Source organism: Bombina bombina, chromosome 9, assembly GCF_027579735.1.
Source record: "Bombina bombina isolate aBomBom1 chromosome 9, aBomBom1.pri, whole genome shotgun sequence".
Taxonomy (NCBI): Eukaryota; Metazoa; Chordata; class Amphibia; order Anura; family Bombinatoridae; genus Bombina; species Bombina bombina.
In genome coordinates this window covers 52,665,615-52,683,246 of record NC_069507.1, presented here as the reverse complement: position 1 = coordinate 52,683,246, position 17,632 = coordinate 52,665,615, and the positions used below count along the sequence as shown (strand labels likewise).

At 38.4% G+C, this 17,632-nt stretch overlaps 1 protein-coding gene across 1 annotated transcript in view; it reads left to right on the top strand.

The window, feature by feature from the left end:
- Positions 1-17,632, top strand: part of LOC128640395 (heparan-alpha-glucosaminide N-acetyltransferase-like) — a 623,176-nt gene that overhangs the window by 89,233 nt on the left and 516,311 nt on the right. The window lies entirely within an intron of this gene.

Here is a 17,632-nt window from a genome sequence, read left to right as displayed (position 1 = left end):
TGTTACACTGTCTACAGTACAATATCCTTATGATAATAAGGTTTGAATATATGTGGATATATTATAAATAGATCTTCAGAAAAACTCAAATGAGTCCAGAAATTCACATCTGGTGCTGTACTTTGTGTATCACTATCTCAGTTAATTTGTGGTAGTAGATACTACTACACTGTGCCTGTATTGAGAATAGCTCTAATATGGCATATAAATATAACGTACATCCTGTATCCTATGTTAGTTTAACTAACTCAACATACGTTTGTTGAATTATGTTCCTTATTCCTCTATTACATAAATAATTGTAACAATATTGTATGTCACAAGTTAATTATTAATGACAAGTCATTTTTAATAGTTAAAGAGGTAAGTATATTTGTAAAAATAGAAAAAATATAACAAGGATATAATATGGATATACTGCCTTTGGTAATTGTAAGATTAGGTATTAAACAGACAACATGATGTTATGCCTTTTAATTAGAAACAGTTGATAATGTTTTGCTTAGTTTGGACGTTATAATGACATATATTCCTGTATAACTGAATGTGATATGCTTTACAATCCATTTATTGCTTTCATTTTGGCTGTATCCTTTGTATTAAGCAAAAATGTTTGCTGTGGCTCTAGTTCCACTTATATTCGCTATAACAGTGTAACATTAACACAAAATAATACTGGAAGACGAATAGGTTGCTTAGACCCAAGTATTAATTTCTAACCCAATAGTAAGTTTAAGAACTTAAGCAATAAATTCAATTTGGTTATTATTTTTCCACTAGTACTCATTTATTACTGTATTAAGGGGTAATTCCATTCCATGACAGTGATCTCAACACAGACCTAGAGTGCTATATTGTGTATTCTTTCCGTAGTAAGTCTCTTCTTACTACAACTTGTGATTAAGTTAGTGACATGGGTTAGTAAGGAAGAAGGTAGGTCTGGTGCAGAGAGGTAGATTTGGGTGTCATCAGCATACAAATGATATTGAAACCCGTGGGACTTTATTAAGGAACCTAATGATGACATATAGATTGAGTAGAGAAGTAGACAGAGGAAAGAAACAAAAAGTGGTAACGGGGCAGAGGATGCTCCGGAGAAGGCTACACTAAAGGTACGGTTAGATAGATAGGACGAGAACCACAAGAGAGATGTGTCGCAGATGCCGAAGGATTGGAGGGTTTGGAGCAAAAGAGGGTGGTCAACAGTGTCAAAGGCTGCAGACAGATCAAGGAGGATAGGCAGAGAGAAGTGGCCTTTGGATTTTGCTGTAAGTAGGTCATTGGTAACCTTGACAATTGCTGTCTCTGTGGAGTGATGGGGACGAAATCCAGATTGCCTTGGGTCAAGAAGAGAATAAAGTGTAAAGAAATGGGATAAATGTGCATATACTAAATTTTCAAGGAGCTTTGAGGCAAGAGGGAGTAGGGAAATAGGACAGTAGTTGGATGGGGAGGTTGGATTGAGGGAAGGTTTTTGAGGATAGGTGTGACCAGTGCATGCTTTAGAGATGAGGGAAATATACCAGTGCTGAGGGAGAGGTTGAAAATGTGTGTGAGTATGAGGGTGAGGGTAGAAGAGAGGGAGGGGAGTAGCTTTGAGGGGATAGGGTCGAGGGGACAGGTAGTGAGGTGGGAGGACAGTATAAGGGCAGAAACTTCTTCCTCAGGGACAGGGGAAAAAGAGCTAAATTTAAGGGTATTTGGGTTTTGAATGATTGTGAGCTTTTGAGGGGGTGGGAGATTGGTAGTAAGTTGAGAGGTGATTTAATTTCTGATGGAGTCAATTTTTTTATTGAATTGGCTGGCAAAATCTTGAGCTGAGAGAGAAGTTGTATTAGGAGGGGGGGGTGGGCGGAGAAGAGTATTGAATGTTAAAAACAGACGTTTTGGGTTAGAGGAAAGAGTAGAGATGAGATTAGAGGAGTATTGTTGCTTATAAAGTTTAAAGGCAGAATAGTAGGAGTTCAGGATGAACTTGTAGTGAAGAAAGTCAGCTAAACTCTGAGATTTCCTCCAGTGTCGCTCAGCAGTATGGGAACATCTGCTTAGGTACCGTGCCAGAGGAGTATGCCAAGGCTGAGGATGAGAGTGTGATTTCTGAGCTATGGTAGGAGGGGCCAGGGTGTCAATGACCGATGTAAGGGTGGAGTTATATTGGCAGATAGATTGGTCAGGGCAGGAAAAGGAGGTGATGGAAGAGAGGAGAGGTTCGAGAGAGCTAGCGAGCTGTTGCTGATCTAATGATTTAGTGCTTCTGCGAAGTTTGGTGTAAGGGGTAGAAGAAGGGGGGTTGTAGGGAGGGAAGTGATGTTGCAAGTTAGGAGATGATGGTCAGAAAGAGGGAAAGGGGAGTTTGTGAAATTTGAGATAATGCATCAATAGCTGAAAATCAGATCAAGGGAGTGACCATCTTTGTGAGTTGGAGAGTCAGTCCATTGTGACAGGCCGAAAGAGGAAGTGAGTTGTAGAAGTTGTTTTGCAGAGGAGGCAGTGGGATTGTCAAGAGGGATGTTGGAGTCACCAAGAATGAGGGCAGGGGTGTCTGAGGAAAGGAAATAAGGAAAACAGGCATCAAAGTGACCTAAAAATTGAGTTGGGGAACCAGGGGGGAGGTATATGACTGCAACACATATAGAGAGGGGATAAAATAAATGAATCATGTGTGCTTCAAATGAAGAAAATGTGAGGGAAGAGAAGGGCTGTATTTGTTGAAAGGTGCAACAAGAGGAAAGTAAATTACCAACACCACCTTCTTGTCTATTGCCAGACCTAGGAGTGTGGCTGAAATGGAGACCCCATGTGACAGTGCAGCAGTGAATACTGTGTCTAAAGCAGAGAGCCAGGTTTCTGTAGGAGCCAGAAGGTTAAGAGAGTGGGAGATAAAAAGATCATGGATAGATGTGTGCTTGTTGCAAACAGAGCGATAGTTCTAGAGTGCACAAGTGAAGGGGGTGGTGGTTTTAGATGCAAGAGGAATGAGATTAATGTTACCAGAGTTTTGTTTTTGGAGTCTATTGAAAGGCACGCGTGGATGTGCAAGGCTAGGAAGTTGTGGGGATCCAGGATTAGGGGAGATGTCGCCAGCAGCTAGTATGAGCAAGAGGGAGAGTGACGTGAGGTGAGATGCAGATTTGCAATAATGAGACTGTTTTCGGGCTGAAGTGCAAGGGGGAGAGAAAGTCTTTAGGAATGTGTGAAGTTCATGAATACAAAAGTAAGGTGAGGTTAAGAGAGATGTCATCATGTTGACATCTTTTCGCATTAATAAAAAAGCATGTGCAAAACTGCATAGTATATACATATATGCATCTTGGAATTGGCTTACGGCTGTCACATGATACAGGAGGAAGGGATATTTGGATTAACTTCAAAATTTGCCAGAAAATATTCTACTGTTCATATCAAATTCAAAGTAAGTGCTATAGCTTCATCTTTTTATTGTTTATGTGTCTGTTATTCAATTTGACTGTATTTAGTGGTCCTTTAACCCCTTCACCCAATCAGACGTATATATATGTCTTACAGTACTTTGCTCATCATTTTGCAAGACATATATATATATATATATATATATATATGTCTTAGCTTCAGGAAGCTCCAGCAGTCTCGACTGTTAAATTATACCCGAGAGCTGGAATTCCTGAAGCTCCAGGCATCTTCCGCATATGGAACGGGAGTGCGATTGGTGCTCCGGGTTCCATATGAGGGCAGATGCCTGATCGTCACAGACGGTGACACTGTGTGTGTCACTATCTGTAACAATAGTTGCTGGTGTCGGCAGAAGGTGTGGGCGGGAGGCGGGTGATGGGTAGGCAGCGCAGCATGGGAGGTGGAGGGAGTGGGAGGGCCCTTACGCTAAAGAAAAATAAATAAAGGGACAGGGAGGGATAGGACAGCTACACTACAGACAAAGGGATGTGGATTGTTTTGGTGGGCCTAACTAATGATCGTGGGAGGGGGAGAGGTGGGGGGGATACTACACTACAGAAAATAAAAAAAAATAATTAAAAAAATATATTAAAATTAAGCAGTTTATAGGTACTAGCAGACAGCTGCCAGTACCTAAGATGGCGGCTAATAGTTAGAGGGGGACTGTATTTTGACTGTATTGAGTGGTCCTTCAATGAATAAAGTATTACATTTTTTTAAAAATGTATAACATATTAAAAATTTAAAAAAACTTAATTGATTAAACAGCTAGAGCCCAATGATCTCATTTAATAGAATTTGCTACCTTGTCAGAATTTGCAACGTTTTGATAATATACAACCTGTCAGATATTGCTACCTGTCAGAATTTGCTACCTGTCAGAATTTCTTACCTTGTCAGAATTTGCTACCTGTCAGAATTTGCTACCTTGTCAGAATTTGCAACGTTTTGATAATATACAACCTGTCAGATATTGCTACCTGTCAGAATTTGCTACCTGTCAGAATTTGCTACCTGTCAGAATTTGCTACCTTGTCAGAATTTGTAACCTGTCAGAATTTGCTACCTGTCAGAATTTGCTACCTGTAAGAATTTGCTACCTATCAGAATTTGCTACCTCTCAGAAGTTGCTACCTTGTCAGAATTTGCAAATTATCAGAATTTGCTACCGTCAGAATTTGCTACCTGTCAGAATTTGCTACTTGTCAGAATTTCTTACCTTGTCAGAATTTGCTACCTGTCAGAATTTGCTACCTGTCAGAATTTGCTACCTGTCTGTGCGCATGCTCTGTATTATGTAATCATATGTTAAAAAGGAACGTGTGGAAAAGCTATTATTTAAAACAGCAGCACTGAGAGGTAGCAGATTCTGACAAGGAAGTTGTCCTGTCGGATTTTGCTGCCGCGAATAAATGTGTGCATGCGCTGTTGAAATTGGATGTCGATACTAATAAAAGAATGAACAATTACATATAACAATTATATATAAATACACAATTCAATCACTTGTCACAGTGATGAAAAAGGCGACGTTGAAAGCGTGTCCTATATATATATACATACACACACACACACATATATATATATTTTTTTTCAATGTCATTTTTCTTTTGTTTTATTACTATTGTGATATTTAATTTCAACAGCGCATGCGTGCATTTATTTGCTGCAGCAAAATCCGACAGGACAACTTCCTTGTCAGAATCTGCTACCTCTCAGTGCGCATGCTGCTGATTTACATAATAGCATTCCACACATTCCTTTTTAACATATGTGTTTTTTATCAATCTATAATACAATATAAAGTGTATTATACAGTCTATTCACACAGGTTTTACTTTTTGGTAGATATATATATATATATATATATATATATAATTTTTAAATGTAATTTTTCTTTGTTTTATTACTATTGTGACATTCAATTTCAACAGCGCATGTGTGCATTTATTTGACATAGCAAAATCCGACAGCTTGTCAGAATCTGATACCTCTCAGTGCGTATGCTGCTGATTTACATAAACGCATTCCACACATTCCTTTTTAACATATGAGGAGTGAGATTACGTAATACAGAGCATGTGCAGTCAGAGGTAGCAGATTCTGAAAAGGTAGCACATGCTGATAGAACACTGGCTTCCTTCAATCGTTGTGTGCCCCCTTTTGCATCCAGCTGATGGGGCATGCAACGATTGGAGGAAGCAAGATTCGTAATCCATATGCTAATGAAAGCAGAAGATTCGGGCAGAGGACCAGCATTATGTTTACCATAACTCAAAGGTAAGTATTTTTTTAAAAATAAGCGTCTTTGTAATCTTTAATGAATTAAAGTGCCCCTGTTTTTAAGATCATTTTTGGATACTGTACTTTAAATTATTAAAGTTTACAATCACTTTAAAATTGTATTCTCTATCTGAATCATGAAAGTTTATTTTTGACTAGACTGTCCCTCATTCTTTTACTTTACTATCCCCTTAAGGAGAGTCAGTCTAAAACCCTGGTTTACTTGCAACCATACAATATGGATTAGACTCTCCTGATTAACGTCTGTAAAAGAACCTTTATGACAATATATACTAAGCAGATTGGCCAAATTCAATTTTTAGATGCAGATGCACTACAGTGCAGGAGTTCATCAATCAGCTGTATATATTATAGATCATTACAGTCTTCTGGGCTAAATACATCTTTCTTGCTGATATTTTCCGTTTGAGCTGTGTCTGGTATATACAGTAAGTCTTTGATCTTGTAAATATCATTAATTTAAAGAGCTGTACAGGACGGGTCTTTAAATGATGTGCCACAATAGATTGTATTTAAAGCCTCTCTTCCGGGCTCATATAATTCTACATTAATTCTTTAACTCTGTATCCAATTCCAAAAGTTATTGATTGTGTTATTACAAAAAGCTGTCTTTGAGCTGATTACATAGTATATCTTTTCTGACTAATCAATAGTTGTTTTTTTTATTTTACAGTATTGTCAGCAGCATACTAAGATCTTGAAAAAAAATAGGCAGAAATAAATGTGTAGTTATAACAAATAAGCAGTAGATGGCAGTGTTAAACAGGGATGTCTGGCATAAATGTTGAACTTTACATAGAAAATATCTGACAATTACAATAAAATAATTTGAATCATTCATATTAGATGAAAAAATTATAGAAACACATTTGTGCCATTTTTAATTTTTTCTTTCTTAGTCTTAATGTTCATTTTCTTTTTTTATGACTTAGACTCTGTTCTAATAGACTGTTTTAGTAGGCTAAGGGAAAGATATCTATTATTTTAATATTTTTTTATATTTAGCTTTATGCTGTGTCATCACATTTCATAATCACATAAAAGTTATGAATATCACTTTAATATGATTTTTATGTAATATAAGACAATGAGACAGATGTACTCAACTAAAGATCAACAAAATAAAAAAAAAGTAATTGGGATAGTACATATTCAGAGTGCAGCCATATATTAGACTAAACCTGCTCTAAAAAACTATCTAGACTTAAAGGTGCAGTTAAAAGTCTCTAGCCTTATAAACACATCATTTTTTTCTTTCATGATTCAAATAGATAGAGGTTGCGATTTTAAACAACTTTCAAGTTTACTTCTATTAAATAATTTTTTTTCTCTTGGTATATATATATAATGAAGTGAAAGAAACCACTCACAGAACTTCTTACTTGTGGGTTAACCAAAAAGCAACTTAACTTTAATTTGACGTTTTCGTTTCGAGGTTCAAACTGACCCCTTCTTCAGAATAAAGTTTATTCTGAGGAAGGGGTCAGTTTGAACCTCGAAACGTCAAATTAAAGTTAAGTTGCCTTTTGGTTAACCCACAAGTAAGAAGTCCTGTGAGTGCTTTCTTTCACTTCATTTGTTTGGTACATGTTAGCACCCAGGCTGATGTCACAGGAGGCTGGATTTACTATATGAGGGATTATATATATATATATATATTTAAAAGGATTCCTAGGTAGGCTCAGGAGCTGCTGATTGGAGGCAGCAGATATATGCTTCATGTTATTGGTTCGCCCAATGTGTTAACTAGCTCCTAGTAGTGCATTGCTGCTTCTTCAACAATGTATCCCAAGTGAATAGCTAATAGAAGTAAATTGGGAAGTTGTTTAAAATTGTATGTTCTTGATGAATCATGAAAAAAAAAAATAGTGTGTAGTTTGTTCAGCCCCAGCATACTCTTGTGTACAGGGCAGATTATGGATAGAGTGAGAGCTTAAAAATATATATATATATATAAATGGCTGCCTCGTGCATGGAGCAAACCTATCTATATTGTGGTGCCAATCTCATTGTGAAAAGAAGGGATGAATGTAATATGTATAGTGAGCTAAAATAGGCTGCACCATGACTAGGTACTGTTTTGTTGAACAAATTGAAAGTGCCTATTTTTTCCTGATAATGTTCATTTTTTTTAAATTTCTGTATTACATTTCTCTATAAACATGATTGGTCATTCTCCTTAATTGACATCACTGTACATTGAAATAAAACAACTTGCAGAGCTATAAAAGAGACAAGAAATGGATTGATTGAGCATTGTTACCAGCATTGTTACTTGCAGGAGAGTAGATACTCAGCTTTCCTACCATTAGTCTTTTGATTTGTTTAGGGAAGACTGTTCATCCTTACTGTATTGTGCAGTATTGTGACTTATAATAGCAGTGACCATTAGTTTTCTACTCACTGGCTGATATTAGTCTTAAAACCCCATTCCCAGGTGGCCCAGTGATATACCCCTAATGTGACCCAGCACCAAAGCTTTATTTAGCTGCCTTAATGGGAATTGACCCTTAAATGAATAGACTTAAATGTGTCTATTGTGCTGTCAGTGGAATACGTCACTGCCAGGGAACAAGATACAAACTTTAGTTAAGTGGACAACCACGGATTAACCCCTTTGATCCCAGAGTGCATCAGCACATTGGTTTGCAAGGTTAAGAGTCACAAGACCACCTATAACTACAGATGGGTTCATTCACAGGGTACTTTTTATGAGTTGTAATATACTGCAATGGTAACATTTTTCAAGGCAGTCTGTTATATACAGATAGAGCGGTTCCCTGAAAAGGTATAATCTGTAGCACGAGGTTCATATGCACAGCACATCATAGATTATATGTTAGGTCTTAGAGTGAATACTGTATACCAGATAGAAAGAAAGATATGAATAAACTAGAAACTGTTCATAAGGGCTACTGAATTGTACTTGGTCTAAAAATAACATATAGTTTAGGGGAGAGAAAGGGCAGAGGTAATAGAAACTTTCAGGTATTTAAAGGGCCAATATATTGGAAAAAAACACAAGCTCTCATTCTTTAGAACCTTGTCCTTTTATCACTATCAACCCTGTAAATCTATGTGTTTACCCCCCTTTAATTGGGTTAAACACAAAGGCCTAGATTACGAGGTTTGCGGTAAGCTAAAAAGCAGTATTAACAGGTGCTAACGCTGCTTTTTTACTACCGCTGGTATTACGAGTCTTGCAGGTTTAGGGGCACCGCACACTTTTTTGGCCTTACCGTTAAACGACTTACGTAAACCTTGTAAAGTCTTTTTTCTATGGGACTTTCATAGCGCTGGTATTACGAGTCTGTCCTGGGAGGCCAAAAAGTGAGTGCTCTATCCCGTCAAGATTCCTAATGCATTTGAAAGTCAGTAGTTATAAGTTTTATGTACAACGCTGTAGCATAAAACTCATAACTAAAGTGCTAAAATGTACACTAACACCCATAAACTACCTATTAACCCCTAAACCGAGGCCCTCCCACATCGCAAACACTATAATTAAATTATTAACCCCTAATCTGCCACTCTGGACATCGCTGCCACTAGAATAAACATATTAACCCCTAAACCGCCGCACTCCCGCCTCGCAAACACTAGTTAAATAATATTAACCCCTAATCTGCCGCCCCTAACATCGCCGCCACCTACATTATACTTATTAACCCCTAATCTTCCGCTCCGGACATCGCCGCAACCTACATTATATTTATTAACCCCTAATCTGCCGTCCCCAATGTCGTAGCAACCTACCTACACTTATTAACCCCTAATCTGCCGCCCCCAATGTCGCCACCACTATATTAAAGTTATTAAGCGCTAAATCTAAGTCTAACCCTAACACCCACTAACTTAAATATAATTTAAATAAATCTAAATAAAATTACTATCATTAACTAAATTATTACTATTTAAAACTATACTTACCTGTAAAATAAACCCTAAGATAGCTACAATATAACTAATAGTTACATTGTATCTAGATTAGGGTTTATTTTTATTTCACAGGCAAGTTTGTATTTATTTTAACTAGGTAGAATAGTTATTAAGTAGTTATTAAATATTTAATATCTACCTAGCTAAAATAAATACAAAAGTACCTGTAAAATAAAACCTAACCTAAGTTACCTAAATTAAATTAAATTAGCTAAAGTACAAAAAAAACACTAAATTACAGAAAATAAACAAATTACAGATATTTAAACTAATTACACCTAATCTAATAGCCCTATCAAAATAAAAAAAGCCCCCCCAAAATAAAACAAAACCCTAGCCTAAACTAAACTACCAATAGCCCTTAAAAGGGCCTTTTGCGTGGCATTGCCCCAAAGTAATCAGCTCTTTTACCTGTAAAAAAAAAAATACAAACAACCCCCCAACAGTAAAACCCACCACCCACACAACCAACCCCCCAAATAAAATACTATCTAAAAAGACTAAGCTCCCCATTGCCCTGAAAAGGGCATTTGGATGGGCATTGCCCTTAAAAGGGCAGTTAGCTTTTTTGCAGGCCCAAACCCTAAGCTAAAAATAAATCCCACCCAATACACCCTTAGAAAAACCTAACACTAACCCCCTGAAGATCGACTTACCGGGAGAAGTTTTCATCCAAGCCGGACAGAAGTCCTCAACGAAGCCGGGAGAAGTCTTCATCCAAGCCGGGCGAAGTGGTTCTCCAGACGGGCAGAAGTCTTCATCCAGACGGCATCTTCTATCTTCATTCATCTCACGCGGAGCGGGTCCAACTTCAAGACATCCGACGCGGAGAATCCTCTTCATCCGACGACTAAAGATGAATGAAGGTATCTTTAAGTGTTGTCATCCAAGATGGCGTCCCTTAGATTCCGATTGGCTGATAGAATTCCATCAGCCAATCGGAATTAAGGTAGAAAAAATCCTATTGGCTGTTGCAATCAGCCAATAGGATTGAACTTCAATCCTATTGGCTGATCCAATCAGCCAATAGGATTGAGCTTGCATTCTATTGGCTGTTCCAATCAGCCAATAGAATGCAAGCTCAATCCTATTGGCTGATTGTATCAGCCAATAGGATTGAAGTTCAATCCTATTGGCTGATTGCATCAGCCAATAGGATTTTTTCTACCTTAATTCCGATTGGCTGATAGAATTCTATCAGCCAATCGGAGTCTAAGGGATGCCATCTTGGATGACGTCACTTAAAGGTACCTTCATTCATCTTTAGTTGTCGAATGAAGAGGATGCTCTGCGTCGGATGTCTTGAAGATGGACCCGCTCCGCGCCGGATGGATGAAGATAGAAGATGCCATCTGGATGAAGACTTGCCCGTCTGGAGGACCACTTCGCCCCGGCTTGGATGAAGACTTCTCCTGGCTTCGTTGAGGACTTTGGCCTGGCTTGGATGAAAACTTCTCCCGGTAAGTCGATCTTCAGGGGGTTAGTGTTAAGTTTTTTTAAGGGTGTATTGGGTGGGTTTTATTTTTAGGTTAGGGTTTGGGCCTGCAAAAGAGCTAACTGCCCTTTTAAGGGCAATGCCCATCCAAATGCCCTTTTCAGAGCAATGGGAAGCTTAGGTTTTTTTAGATAATATTTTATTTGGGGGGTTGGTTGTGTGGGTGGTGGGTTTTACTGTTGGGGGGGTTGTTTGAATTTTTTTTTACAGGTAAAAGAGCTGATTACTGTGGGGCAATGCCCCGCAAAAGGCCCTTTTAAGGGCTATTGTTAGTTTAGTTTAGGTTGGTTGCGTGGGTGGTGGGTTTTACTGTTGGGGGGGTTGTTTGTATTTTTTTTTACAGGTTAAAGAGCTGATTACTTTGGGGCAATGCCCCGCAAAAGGCCCTTTTAAGGGCTATTGGTAGTTTAGTTTAGGCTAGGGTTTTTTTTTTTTTTTAATTTTTTTATTGAGGATAAAATGAAATACAAACTTGAAGTACATGGTACAAGCAATGCATCAAATATTTACATCACAACTTATATCTTAGGGTGTACCTGGAAAATAAGAGTCCTCACTATTTTTCACCTCTAAACATTATAGGCCACTCTTGGACCTTAGGAGCTGGAATAGTCTGCAATCAGAGGTTAACTTAAAACAAAAAATAAAACAAAACAATCTGCAACAAATAAAAATACAAGAAAAATGAAACTGCTAGAAAAGATGAGGGCAGAGGCTATATAGCGTGAGGGAGTGCCCCGTGTTCAGCTCATGTTATGATATAAATAACCTGTACCTACATATTTACATACATGTTCTCAAGCAGAGGGAGTAGTGGCTAGGGGAGAAGGGGGTGGATCCAACACCGCTCACTTAAATATATTACTAAGGCAGATATAGTTGAGATTATCCCTACACAAAGGGTGTACGGGTGGTTATCCTGTTCCTAATTGTGATATGAATAAGAGCTATTCTTTTAAACCCCATATGAGGTCACCACCCCGCAGCTCCGGCCGCAAGCCGCGCGGGGGTGCCTAGGCGTTAAATTATATATGCAGGATGTTAGGTAATAGGGGATTGTGTAGGAATATATACTGTTAATGTGAAAAGAGATAGTCAAAGAGATGATATAGACAACCAGCAAAGTCCGCCAACTTTTAAATATAGAGCTCAGGTCAGATTCAAATATAATAAAATATCTTAAACAATCTATAGTTGGTACAAGAAAAATGTTATAAGTATATCTTCAACCTCATGAACCAATAATACTATGTTTTCAGCGTGAAGGGATAGCTGTATGTATCAGGCAGTCATAATGAAGCATACTGTATGTACAAAATGTCCAGCGCACCTTAATCAACAAGTGACATAGATCTATCAAGTAGCTTACTAAAAGTTGATAGCTGATATATCTTCTCGAGATAGACCCTATTAGATATTGTAAAGGATTAACTGTATTGGCCAAACTAAGCATCAAATAACTACATAAAACAAAACCCACACAGCCGCCCCAAGATTATATCTCCTGGTGATTGCTTTATCGGCACTTGCCATTCAGTTAATGAGGCGTAGCTTGGCAAAAGCACATTAGCAAATGGTTAACCTCCTGTGTCCAGCTGGCCATAGTAGATGGTGTGGGTGTAATTATTTATGGGATACTTGCCAGACAAGATCAACTGGCACAGGGGATCAAATTTCCTGGTATAATTTTGCAGAGCTGGGGGAGCTGTCTCACCGGGTGGTGTCCGCAACATTTTGAACATGAGTCCGGGTATCCCAGAAGAAGCAGCCGCTAGGAAGCCCTGATTTAGTAGGGCTGATGACAAATCATTTGTGCGTTGTCGGGTCGCATAAAGGAATCCAGTCGGCAGATCAGACTTAGATGTCAGTCCCGGGGTCCCCACTGCAGTTGAGCTGAACCCGGTATCCGCTTCAAGCACTGTCTTGGCTTTCTCCGTTATTGACCATGTTGCGGCCCGAGGTATTTGGCTTAGAGGGGATATTGCAGGCATAAGAAGCTCCGAAGGTAAGTCCACTCTGTAAACCTCCATACCCAATCGCTCTTCACTCACCCAGCATTGAGCAGACTTTTGTTTTGTGGAGATCTGTCGGTGTTTGGGTAGCCCCTCCGTTGTACATGCTCCAGGGGATGAGTCAAACGCCAACTGTGTGTGCGCCGCCCCAGGGAGCCTCTGTGTCTCAGGCGGGTGATTACTTGTCTTGATATCTGCTTGATATTTATCCAGTAGAGGATCTATAGTAGATACTCCGGTCTCCTGAGCCAAATGCAAGCGCTGTATTAGGTAATCATATGGTGCATTGTCCAGTAGCTTTAACATGCGTTCGGTAAATTTTGACAGTAGCTCCTCGTGACTCGTTTGCATTTGCTCCTCCGCCATATTGGTCATATACCACTTGTCACTGTTGTACTATGGGCAAATCTCAACTTCACCCTGTAGTTGATAGTGTGGTATGATGGGACTGACCTCTGATCCTCAAGAGCTATATTGTGGTGAAGAATAGGTAAATCGGAGTTGTCCGACAGCACCAATAACCCCGTTTCTTCCCGGGGGGGGTGGATACCTAACAGTGGGCCGCCGCCCTAGGCCTTAATGTTCCAAGCTGAGTCCCCAGATTCATGAAAACAGCAGAAAAGGTAGATATGGGACCACGACTGCCAGAGTTGTGATGTCCTTCTTAAATATATTTGTGATCTTGCTGTTAGGGCACAATAACCAGCGGATTACTGTAGATTCGGCTAGAGCCCTCAGAGAATGCGTCCTTTCTAGGTTGCTGCATGGACACGCCCCCCGGCTAGGGTTTTTTTTTATTTTGGGGGGGCTTTTTTATTTTGATGGGGCTAGTAGATTAGGTGTAATTAGTTTAAATATCTGTAATTTGTTTATTATTTTCTGTAATTTAGTGTTTTTTTGTACTTTAGCTAAATTAATTTAGGTAATTGTATTTAATGTAGTTAATTTATTTAATTATAGTGTAGTGTTAGGTGTTATTGTAACTTAGGTTAGGTTTTATTTTACAGGTACTTTTGTATTTATTTTAGCTAGGTAGTTATTAAATAGTTAATAACTATTTAGTAACTATTATACCTAGTTAAAATCAATACAAACTTGCCTGTGAAATAAAAATAACACCTAAGCTAGCTACAATGTAACTATTAGTAATATTGTAGCTAGCTTAGGGTTTATTTAAAAGGTAAGTATTTCGTTTTAAATAGGAATAATCTAGTTAATGATAGTAATTTTATTTAGATTTATTTAAATTATATTTAAGTTAGGGGGTGTTAGGGTTAGACTTAGATTTAGAATAACTTTAACATAGTGGCGGCGACGTTGGGGGCAGCAGATTAAGGGTTAATAAATGTAGGTAGGTGGCAGCGGCGATGTTAGGGACGGCAGATTAGGTGTTAATAATATTTAACTAATGTTTGTGAGGCGGGAGTGCGGTGGTTTAGGGGTTAATAAGTGTAGGTAGGTGGTGGCGACATTGTGGGCGTCAGATTAGGGGTTAATAAATATAATGTAGGTGTCTGCGATGTCGGGGGCAGCAGATTAGGGGTTAATAAGTATAATGTAGGTGGCGGCGATGTCGGAGCAGCAGATTAGGGGTTAATAAGTATAATGTAGGTGGCGGCGATGTCGGGGGCGGCAGATCAGGGGTTAATAAGTATAATTCAGGTTACGGCGATGTCGGGGCGGCAGATTAGGGGTTAATAAGTGTAAGATTAGGGGTGTTAAGACTCGGGGTTCATGTTAGGGTGTTAGGTGTAAACATATATTTTATTTCCCCATAGGAATCAATGGGGCTGCATTACTCAGTTTTACGCTGCTTTTTTGCAGGTGTTAGACTTTTTTTCAGCTGGCTCTCCCCGTTGATTAATATTGGGAAATCGTGCATGAGCACGTTACACCAGCTCACCACTGACTTAAGCAGCGCTGGTATTGAAGTGAGATTTGGAGCAAAATTTTGCTCTACGCTCACTGTTTGTCTTTTAACGCCGGGTTTGTAAAAACCTGTAATACCAGTGTTGCAGGAAAGTGAGCGGTGACAATAACGTGCAAGTTAGCACCGCACCCCTGTTACCGCGAAACGCGTAATCTAGGCGATAGTTTCTAGTTACACAGCTGGGTCATGTGACTAGTGCTGCTAATTGGGTCAGTGGCAGTTTTCCATCTTGCCCATATACAAATGGAATTCAGATGTGCTTTAACTTTTTAATGCAGCGCTAAAGTTCAAATTGCCTGTGCTCCATGCACCAACATCATAAGTCATTTTTTTGTTGAGCTAAGGCTTGAACTGTTCTCCAATCAGCGCTCTAGCCATAAGGCAGGTTTGTTGTAGCCGGAGCACAGGGAATTTGAATTTTAGCGCTACATGAAAAAGTTACAGTGTATTTTCATTACAACTGATGAATTAAACTCCATCTAAAATATTGCTAACATTCCAGATCTGTTTAGAAAAGGGGATGTTTACTATCACTTTAAAGGGACATTAAAGGGACAGTATACACCAAACAGCATGTGATAAACACTACTTTAAAGAAGAATATGCACAGATACTGTATAAAACCTTTTAAAAACTTACTTAGATGCTCACAGTTTAGCACTGTTGATGAGTTAGTCTGAGACACCCACTGAAAGGGGCTGGGTAAACAAAATGAGCAAAAAGTCCACCCTCCCCCTTCCCCTGCATATGAAAAGACAGATAACATAAACAGGAGCAAGCAGGAGTCTGTAAACGCGCGTATCCATCTGACACTGTGGGGCTTGGTTAGGAGTCTGAAAATCAGCACAATGTTCCTAAAAAATAAGCAAAACTATACATTTTTATAAAAACACTACCAGATGGGCTATATAAATGGATCAGCTACAAAACATTTATGCAAAGAAAAATTGAGTATACAATATCCCTTTAAACTCATGGTTACAACTTGAGTGACATGGTTAGTACTTTCCATGCTTGTGTTTTTCCTCTTGTATCTGCGGCTCTTTTTAAAGCCGATCTCTTATTTTAGCCAAATAAAAAAAAGCCAGTTGGTAAAGCTCTGCATCTTTAGTTTGGGTACTGCCATCTTGTAGCTTGCGTATTGTTGCATCCTGTGATAGAAGCAGTGAGCTTTCACAGAATACTAATGATACTGTCTTTTGACAGCTATACCTTGCACGTTGGATTAGCTTACACAACACAAAACATGAGCTTTACATATTTGCAGTTTTTTTTTTTTACACAGTTTAAAAGTTACATAACAAATATAAAAATGCTTCAGGAATAATAAAGAGCAATGTACCCACTTCAAACATACGCACTTAGAATATTGCGTGCTGGATAACGTAATCCCATATAGAAATCAATGGAGCAAAAAAAAAACTGAAAAAAAAACCTAACACTCTACTCGCGCGCAAACCAGATCACATATTATCATGTGTGCTAACCCAACAGGAAAATATTTATATTTCACATTCCAATGTTTTTCACACGAAAGAATATGTTCTATTTATTTATAAATACATATTTATATATATATATGTACAATGTTTTTTTTTGTACAAATATATATTTTTATATATATATATATATATATATATATATATATACACAGTATATATATATATACATATATATAAATATGATTATATATAGGTATTGCTATATACAGATATTTATGGGAATATCTATTTAAAAATACATAGAACATATTCTGCTATGTGCAGAACATTGGAATGTAGAATATTTACAGTAAATACACAGTATAACACTCTCTGATAGATTACAAGTTTTGCCTTATGAGCGGCTCGGTGCTAACTTGCAAGTTATTGTCACCGCTCACCTCCCTATAGCGCTGCTATTACAGGTTTTCAAAAACCCGGCGTTAGCAGGCAATATGTGATCGTTGAGCAAAAATGAGCTCCATACCGCAAGTTCAAATATTTCATCTCTGAGCACTCAGCTACACGACCTGATGCAGCAGAGTGCTCAGAGATGAAAAGGCAGGACACACCGAGCGCGCACAGCCGCATCTACATGCTGCGCACCGCTCCGCTTGCAGTGTGTCACAGCCTTACATATCCTTATTCTCTCCCTAACCCTATCAGTTCAATATCCAGATCATATCCTGCAACGTTTTAAAAAACCTTTTCTAAGCTGCAATGTTACCTGCAACTCTTAAAGGGTCAGTAAACACAAGTAATTTCTGCTGTGCTGCTATAGAATAACATATCAGCTAAGTCTTAAAGTTTTTAAGACAAATTAACATCCTTTTCACTGCAATTATTCAATAGCCAAACTACACCCAAGATTTGCATTATTTGGAGGAGCCAATCTGGGCTTTATTTCAAAGACCAATATAGTAGGTCCCAGCACCCAATTAGTACAGCTGCAAATCTCCTAGGGGCCACTACCCTGGACCCCAAACAATCCAATAATAGCAAGTAAGGTGACAATTATTAATTTATTATGTCACAAAAGGCA